General features: G+C 36.1%; 1 protein-coding gene across 3 annotated transcripts in view; it reads left to right on the top strand.

Annotated features, from left to right (window-relative positions):
• The window catches only part of mtd (TLD domain-containing protein mustard), a 1649382-nt gene that overhangs the window by 267165 nt on the left and 1372217 nt on the right, over nt 1-10000 (top strand). The window contains exon 1 of one of the 3 annotated variants that reach the window (XM_069846159.1): nt 5098-5231. The exons of the other annotated variants lie outside the window; for them this stretch is intronic. The gene's annotated coding sequence lies outside the window, so the exon portion shown is untranslated. Of the gene's footprint in view, nt 1-5097; nt 5232-10000 lie in introns of those variants that run through there. 3 annotated transcript variants of the gene reach the window in all.

The raw sequence follows: 10000 nt of genomic DNA, 5'->3' as shown, positions 1-10000 counted from the left end.
AAACTAGTTCGATTAATTAAAATGTGTCTCAGTGAAACATACAGCAGAGTCCGTATAGGTCAGTTTCTATCTGATCCTTTTCCAATTCACTGCGGGCTAAAGCAGGGAGATGCACTATCACCTTTACTTTTTAACTTCGCTTTAGAATATGCCATTAGGAAAGTTCAGGATAACAGGCAGGGTTTGGAATTGAACGGGCTACATCAGCTTCTTGTCTATGCAGATGACGTGAATATGTTAGGAGAAAATCCACAAACGGTTAGGGAAAACACGGAAATTTTACTTGAAGCAAGTAAAGCGATCGGTTTGGAAGTAAATCCCGAAAAGACAAAGTATATGATTATGTCTCGTGACGGGAATATTGTACGAAATGGAAATATAAATATTGGAGATTTATCCTTCGAAGAGGTGGAAAAATTCAAATATCTTGGAGCAACAGTAACAAATGTAAATGACACTCGGGAGGAAATTAAACGCAGAATAAATATGGGAAATGCCTGTTATTATTCGGTTGAGAAGCTCTTATCATCCAGTCTGCTGTCCAAAAATCTGAAAGTTAGAATTTATAAAACAGTTATATTACCGGTTGTTCTATATGGCTGTGAAACTTGGACTCTCACTCTGAGAGAGGAACATAGGTTAAGGGTGTTTGAGAATAAGGTGCTTAGGAAAATATTTGGGGCTAAGCGGGATGAAGTTACAGGAGAATGGAGAAAGTTACACAACACAGAACTGCACGCATTGTATTCTTCACCTGACATAATTAGGAACTTGAAATCCAGACGTTTGAGATGGGCAGGGCATGTAGCACGTATGGGCGAATCCAGAAATGCATATAGAGTGTTAGTTGGGAGACCGGAGGGAAAAAGACCTTTAGGGAGGCCGAGACGTAGATGGGAGGATAATATTAAAATGGATTTGAGGGAGGTGGGGTATGATGATAGAGACTGGATTAATCTTGCACAGGATAGGGACCGCTGGCGGGCTTATGTGAGGGCGGCAATGAACCTTCGGGTTCCTTAAAAGCCATTTGTAAGTAAGTAAGTAAGTAAGTAAACATAAAATATAATATATACAGAAAAACTATAGCTCACCTCTGAAAGAGTAGAACTCGTGCTCAGGGGCGGATTCCTGAATTGAAATTAAGAATGATATAGCTTTAGTTAAAAATTGGGAAAAAAATCTGTACAAAGTAACTAAGGAATTAACAACACATTTTTAGCATTCTCTATTTGTAATATTCCTTTACCTTTATAGCTAAAGAGAAGAGGTATTTTACAAACAACTTCAAATTAGTGTAATTCTGAATATATTGAGAATAGGATCCATGTGTATATCAAATATAAATATGTCTTCGGAAGGGGGAAAGAAACTGGTCACCCTACCCCATTATCTCCTGGCCCACTTGCCTCATAAGTGGTCTTTCTTCGTATCACATGTGAGGTTCAAACCTGTCTTCGGACAGTTTACTAAACAACGTGTCCACACCTGTGGAGTAACGGCTAGCGCGTCTGGCCGCGAAACCAGGTGGCCCGGGTTCGATTCTCGGCAGGGGCAAATTACCTGGTTGAGGTTTTCTCCGGGGTTTTTCCCTCAGCCCAATATGAGCAAATGCTAGGTAACTTTCGGTGCTGGGCCCCGGACTCATTTCACCGGCATTATCACCTTCATCTGGTTTAGACGCTAAATAACCTACTTAAAAAAAACAATAACGTCTTTGGAAATAAGCTCGATAAATGGCTGTAACTCCTCGTGAATCACCCTGTATATAAACAATAAATGAGAACATGAAAAAAAAAAACTTTGTACGTAGAATAAAATTAAGTGTTATTGATAATATCTGTGGGGCCAATTAAATATAACAGTGCATATGGAAATACGTCTCCATTTAAAAATGTAAAATATATGCACATAAATTGCCTGATATATTCTGTGATAATTCTATTCAATCTGTTCATATGACTATTGCATTTTCCATTTAACTGTTAGCTGATCTATGCCATAGCAGCCTCTGTTACAGGCCTTCATGGCTTACATGCATATCTCTGCATTAAAATATGAAGCCGCGGCACAAATGTCACACAGAAATTCATTGTGGCCATTGTAAAACTTCTGCAGTGACATTAGCTCTGGAAACGACCTTTATTTCCTTAAAAAATGTAACCATTATGAAAGGTATCCAGAATGGATACTTGTGCACGTGAGAAATGCTCCCTATCCTGCAAATCAGCTTAACTGTTGTATTATCAGTAAGTGTATTTCATTTATTTTGTGTTGGTATGGGTACAGTACTGTCACGTTAATGCTGTAGAAGCTCCGGTCAAATCCGATTACGGATATTATTTTTATACAGATTTCATAAAGCGGCTGTGATTCATGTTGAATTATTAACGTGTCGTATTAGTTGCGATGTATAGATCCTTCATTAGAAATATTGTGGACTACAACTGACGGCTTACATGCGAATTCAATAATGCTCTTTCGTCGAAAATATCGGAAGCATGCTGTTACGTTATTTCATCATCTGCCGCATCTACCACCACCACCACCACCACCACCACCACCACCACCACCACCACCACCACCACCACCACCACCATCGTCAACATCGTCACTCCACAGGTGTGCACATGACGATATATAATACTAGTGGCTTGTGCAGCAAATACTACTGCAAACTAAGTTCGTTAGACGTTCAAATAAAAATTTTTCAGATTTATTTTCAATGAAGAATACTTGTCTTTTTGATAGTTATTTGCTTCCATAATAATGAAACATACTCCCTCAAATACTTTTTCTTGAACCCATCCAACTTCAGTTTTTGCGTTTCAACGCGAAAACGCAAGTATCAATGTCAGGACGATAGCAATAGCTATTTCACGTCATTGTGGATTGTAGGCAAAAGTTAAAAAAATGTCAGGTTTGCTAAGCTTTTGAACAATAGCATTTTCGTATAGCTGCTGCATCTAGAACTTGAAATGTAGAGCGTAAAATCATTTTATCCTACTAAGAGATCTAGCTGAAATGATCTGGAGACTACAACATTTTCTAGGCCTCTTATTTTATCAGTAAGTAATACCTTTTGATCTTTCCTTAGGAACTGTAATTTTTGTGCTCTCTCGAGCCAATACTGAAGACAACGACACATATCAATATCTACACTACACCGCCATTAAGTATATGAAAAAGACCCAACCCCACTGGGTTAATAAGTATAAAAATATTTGATTTTTAATAACAATATTATTATCTTACTTAAGTTTTGTAGTTATATATAGCAGCCACTCAGTAAATTATAGAAATGAAGATCTAAATTAAGATATTCTCTACATTTACTTACATAACCTCAAAACGTTTCACTTTCATGTCATCAATATAGCATCAATATTATGTACAATTAATGAAAAATAGATGTATCATGATATTAACTATAATAATATTTAATTTCTAATGGTAATAATGTCATCAAACCACCTCAAGTTTCGTAGATTTGAATATCTAATACACAGCTGTACTCAGAAAATTATACACTGCAGAATCAGTTTTTAATAACAAATTGAATTGAGCTCTAAATATGTCTGCAATCCTGCAGGTCATTCGTGTAATAACCTATTGTTTATTCTAGTGTGTGTTTTGTTCTGAAATTCAATCAAGTCGGCCGTGATTCGATAAAATTAGTTCTCAAAACTGACAACAGATGAATTTTGGAAAATAGGAAAATTATGTAGGAACATTGACATTTCACTGAAAACTACTACTTTTCCGAAAAACTTTGGATGCCAGGCATGAAAATGAGGGGTCACTCATTAAAATCCGTTCAGCCGTTTTCCAGTAATTTCCATTACCAGTTCAAATTATATATATAGATAAAAGTCTAAATATTACTTCTGAAATCTTCAAAGTATGCATATGAATGAATTTACCTTCTAAAAAGGCGAGAACATACACGGAAAAAGTACGGTTATTTGGAATCAGTAATTCATAACACGAATATCTGCGAAGTTTAAGAAGTGTAACCAGCTTATAGCCAAGAAAAACGTTCATTTTCCTGGAAATCCGAGCTCTATAGTCCCGTCGCTCTAATTTCCGGCAGCCAATCGCGTTGCAGGTCGGCTACATTTAAACGTGCGCGTCTTGTGATTCGCTTATTCATTTCTTAAGGCTCGATAAATACTTAATATAATCGCCCGCCATTTTAGCTCTTTCGTTGGCGTTCACAGAAAGCACACGAAGACGTTATTTGCCGCTCAATTATTTGCTGAATTACATTGCGTTTGATTTATTATCATAGGAGCTACGACATGATAATGTTTAACGGCGTGGAAAATAGATTCCTCGTATGGTAGCTCGGCACCGTAAGAACAAAAATGGCGAACGATACTACCTACCTAGACTTTATAGAGCCTTCACTTTCTAAGACGTAAGCAAAGAGGCGGAGTCACGCCGGAAATAACAGCGTCGGGATTATAATTATGAATATTTTCAACAAAAATTGTTTACGAGAAACGAGACTCTATTGCAATATACTCGTCATGACTCAAATTGAAAAATGCATGACAAGCAAAATATAATACAAGGAATGTACATATTATAATAATTGCTACGCCGGCCTGGGTGGCGCAGCCGGTAGAGTGCTGGCCTTTTGAGTAATGGATTCTGTCCCGGTTCAGGTCGATGGCATGTAAGTGTGCTTAAATGCGACAGCCTCATGTCAGTAGATTTATTCTCATGTAAAAGAACGCCTGCCGGACAAAATTCCGACACACCGACGACGCTGATATAACCTCGGCAGTTGTGAGCGTCGTTAAATAAAACATAATTTAATTTTAGAAATAATTCCTACGCAAATTATTAGAACTTACAACAGACTGAGAGATAAACGGAAGTACAGTTCTAGACCATCTGTTAGTGACTTCTGATTGTACGTTTATTATCTTAATATCTCAGTGACGTCGAGAGAGATTCCGACCACTGTGCCTCATAGTGGCTGTCAAGGATGATTGCCTTAGTTTAGTCCATCGACTGAAGATAGGAGCGTCGCGATAACGGGTTGTCACGTGTTTATCTTAAATCTCTGCAACTGAACCGATTAATGCAGTTTTATGCCTCATTTCTCTGTGACATTCCTGTCAGAAGAGATTTAATGTGGATATTTATTGCAACTGTCCTTCTCCGTGACTGATGCTGGAGCGCTTCCAGCTACAAGTGCAGAGAACTGTGTTCCATTCCCGGTAAGAGAGTGAAACATTTGTCTCCTTCTCTTCGTGAATGGGTGTGTGGTCCTTGTTTTGTATTAGTCTTGTTTCGTCTAATGACTTTGTGCCATGCTGACAGCATGGTAATAGATTTTTTTTTTTTACATTGGGGAATTTAATTGAAGTGAATTTTTATTATGGCAGATAGAGTAACTATCTCATGCCCCCATGTTACATTGCTACCTATGCACTTCATTAGAATCAGGTACCCAGCTTCGAAGCCGTTAGCCCTGTGAACTTACAGTATATTTATTTTCCCCTATTATCATATTATAGGATTATCTAAGAAATTAGTAAGATCTTTGTGATAGTAGAAAAGAAAGAGAGGGGCTCATCCCGACATTTGTCTTATTACTCAAGGAAAACCACGGAAAAACCTTGAGCAGGATGAGGTGTCGTGCTGACGACAAGCCAATTGGCTTCAGTGGGGTCTGTATATGTTTAGGTGGGAGGTTGTCTTATAATTATTGAAAATAGAGATACATTAATAGTAGCCTACATTATGCAACGAGCCTATAATGATAGTAATTAAGACGCGAGTATGTTTGTTTATGAAACGAGCGCAAGCGAGTTTCATAATTTTCATACGAGCGTCTTAATTACCATTATAGGCAAGTTTCATACGACTTTTCATGCTCGACCATATTTTTAACTTGAAATTATTCAGAAGTATTCATTTTATTTGTATCTGACTGAAGATCGGAAGTGACCTTGTGCATAGCTCGTAAATTGTGAGATGTGCGCAGACGCGAAAGTATTGACCTTGATGTAATGTAGAGAATAACATGAACTAATTTTGATATAACCTGGAAATTGATTTAAAATTGAAAAACGAGAAGACAAATTGAATTTATTTGAATATTATTTACAATTAACGCTAATTATTATAGTAACAGAACATAACCTTCTGCGTCAGTATTGGATTTCCAGCCTCCGTGACGTTTTGCTAGTTGTCTTTCGATTGCATATCCGAGAATAATCGAAAACCTGAACTTTAATGAATAGGTGTACTTTAATGACATGCATTAAAGGACTGCTACCAGGTGTTTAATTACTACATTTCGGCATGGTCGAGCATAAAACTACATAAATATTATTAAAAAAAAATACAATGCATCTATGCAGCCAATAACGTGATGACCTTGATACAGAGAAATAACATTATTAGTGCAATAGTAGACTTATGTCGGTCTGACGAGTCATGTGGTTGTTTAGTGTTCAAGTTGGTATTCATCTTGTACGTTGTCGTTCCAAGCTAGAGGGTGGAGTACGCTCTTAGGTCTTTTGGTTTATCTATAGCAGGGTTGTAGATACCCAGGGAAGAAATTAGTGGGTTGTTGCTGCTGTACGACTTGGTGTACGTGCAGAAGGCTTGATTTGAGATATATTCTTGAATAGTCCAAATTTCGAGTTCTTTATGAATCAGTATAGCAGGCTTTACTCTAGGAAGTCCTGTAATGAATCTTAAAATTTCATTTTGGAAAACCTGTAATTTTTTAAGAACTGTGATAGCTGCATGTCCCCAAGCAGGACAAGCATATAATATTATTGACCTAATTAATGTTTAATACAAAGTCAAGACTGTATGCGTGTTTAAATGTCTGCTTTTATTTAAAATTGGGTACAGCTCCACCACTCTAGAATTGGCAAGTCTGAGTTTCTGTAGTACGTGTTCGGAAAATGTGAGCGGTCTGTCTAGAGTTACTCCGAGATACTTAACTGTAGTATAGAATCCCGCTGGTATAGATTTATAAACTTGACAAAAACTGTAATCTCACATTCAGTGATGGGACCATGGCTTGAAACTACAAAATTCTTGTAACAGTGTTAATAAAATTATTAACGTTTTAATTAATAAAATGGTAAATATGCTAATATAAAAAGTGACAATAGAAAAAAATGAAAGTTTCTGGTTTTTTCTACCTCAGATATTAGGGTCTGTGATATTTATAACGTTTTCTTGCTTGTCGTGGGTTTCAGATATTAGGGTCTGTGATATTTATAACGTTTTTTTGCTTGTCGTGGCTTTCAGATATTAGGGTCTGTGATATTTATAACGTTTTTTTGCTTGTCGTGGCTTTCAGATATTAGGGTCTGTGATATTTATAACGTTTGTTTGCTTGTCGTGGCTTTCAGATATTAGGGTATGTGATATTTATAACGTTTTTTTGCTTGTCGTGGCTTTCAGATATTAGGGTCTGTGATATTTATAACGTTTTTTTGCTTGTCGTGTCTTTCAGATATTAGGGTCTGTGATATTTATACCGTTTTTTTTGCTTGTCGTGGCTTTCAGATATTAGGGTCTGTGATATTGATAACGTTTTTTTTTTGCTTTTCGTGGCTTTCAGATATTAGGGTCTGTGATATTTATATCGTTTTTTTGCTTGTCGTGGCTTTCAGATATTAGGGTTTGTGATATTTATAACGTTTTTTTGCTTGTCGTGGCTTTCAGATATTAGGGTCTGTGATATTTATAACGTTTTTTTGCTTGTCGTGGCTTTCGGATATTAGGGTCTGTGATATTTATAACGTTTTTGTTTTTTGCTTATCGTGGCTTTCAGATATTAGGGTCTGTGATATTTATAACGTTTTTTTTTTGCTTGTCGTGGCTTTCGGATATTACGGTCTGTGATATTTATAACGTTTTTTTTTGCTTATCGTGGCTTTCAGATATTAGGGTCTGTAATATTTATAACTTTTTTTGCTTGTTGTGGCTTTCAGATATTAGGGTCTGTGATATTTCTAACGTTTCTTTGCTTGTCGTGGCTTTCAGATATTAGGGTCTGTGATATTTATAACGTTTTTTGCTTGTTGTGGCTTTCAGATATTAGGGTCTGTGATATTTATAACGTTTCTTTGCTTGTCGTGGCTTTCAGGTATTAGGGTCTGTGATATTTTGTAACTTTTTTTTTGCTTGTCGTGGCTTTCAGATATTAGGGTCTGTGATATTTATAACGTTTTTTTGCTTGTAGTGGCTTTCAGATATTAGGGTCTGTGATATTTATAACTTTTTTTGCTTGTAGTGGCTTTCAGATATTAGGGTCTGTGATATTTATAACTTTTTTTGCTTGTAGTGGCTTTCAGATATTAGGGTCTGTGATATTTATAACGTTTTTTTTTTTTGCTTGTAGTGGCTTTCAGATATTAGGGTCTGTGATATTTATAACGTTTTTTTGCTTGTAGTGGCTTTCAGATATTAGGGTCTGTGATATTTATAACTTTTTTTGCTTGTAGTGGCTTTCAGATATTAGGGTTTGTGATATTTATAACTTTTTTTGCTTGTAGTGGCTTTCAGATATTAGGGTCTGTGATATTTATAACGTTTTTTTGCTTGTAGTGGCTTTCAGATATTAGGGTCTGTGATATTTATAACGTTTTTTTGCTTGTAGTGGCTTTCAGATATTAGGGTCTGTGATATTTATAAGGTTTTTTTGCTTGTAGTGGCTTTCAGATATTAGGGTCTGTGATATTTATAACTTTTTTTGCTTGTCGTGGCTTTCAGATATTAGGGTCTGTGATATTTATAACGTTTTTTTGCTTGTAGTGGCTTTCAGATATTAGGGTCTGTGATATTTATAACTTTTTTTGCTTGTCGTGGCTTTCAGATATTAGGGTCTGTAATATTTATAAAGTTTTTTTGCTTGTCGTGGCTTTCAGATATTAGGGTCTGTGATATTTATAACGTTTTTTTGCTTGTAGTGGCTTTCAGATATTAGGGTCTGTGATATTTATAACGTTTTTTTGCTTGTCGTGGCTTTCAGATATTAGGGTCTGTAATATTTATAAATTTTTTTTGCTTGTCGTGGCTTTCAGATATTAGGGTCTGTGATATTTATAAGGTTTTTTTGCTTGTAGTGGCTTTTAAATGAACTTATACAGGGTGTTAACTAATGTGTGGGAAACCTGTGGGTCAGCCATGTACATACTCTGTTCAGATAAGTAAGTTAAATCCTAATAATGGGACATCAGGATCAGGGTATTATATTCCAAAATATCAAGAAAGTTATTTCCTACCATGTTCATCCTCCTCCAGTCTTGACGTTCAATTGCTAGCTATTGATGCTGCTCTTCAGTGTGTTACTCAAATTTCTGAAAAATCTATTTGCATACTTACCGACTCCAAGGGGGCTATATTTAATATAATTAAATATGTTCCAGACCTATATGCACATAGAATTATTGCACTTCAGAAACAACTAAGTAAACTAAAAAAACTCCAAAAGGAAATAACATTTCAATGGATACCTAGTCATTGTGGTATACCTGGAAACGAGAAAGTCGATAATATTGCAAAACAGGCAACATATTTGCAACCAAGGCCTCTTCAAGTGATATCTCTCTATCCAATGCTTTTGCTTCAGTAAAGTCTCATTTTAAAACTTACGGATCAACAATTGGCTCTCTTCTGACAAAGGAAAAATTTTACAGTCCGTACAAAAGAAACCAAATGACCTGGAAATGTACAGAAACTTGCCTAGACATGTTCAAACATTTTTAACAAGAGCCAGAACAAGTCACATTGTCACACAATTGTACCTACACCGATTTCACATTTCTGATAATCCTACTTGTCTGTGGTGTAATGATCATGATGAAGATCTGGAACACATTCTTCTATACTGTCCATCCATAAACCATAAAAGAAATAAATTAAAATCATCAGTACCAGTTGCAGAAGACACAGCCCTGCACGAGTTTCATTGTTAAAACAAAATCAATGGTTCAATGAACTTGTAAAAATTTCT

This window comes from Periplaneta americana, chromosome 14 (genome assembly GCF_040183065.1).
Source record: "Periplaneta americana isolate PAMFEO1 chromosome 14, P.americana_PAMFEO1_priV1, whole genome shotgun sequence".
NCBI lineage: Eukaryota > Metazoa > Arthropoda > Insecta > Blattodea > Blattidae > Periplaneta > Periplaneta americana.
Note: the sequence above shows the minus strand (reverse complement) of the source record. Positions and strands in the feature narration are given on the sequence as shown.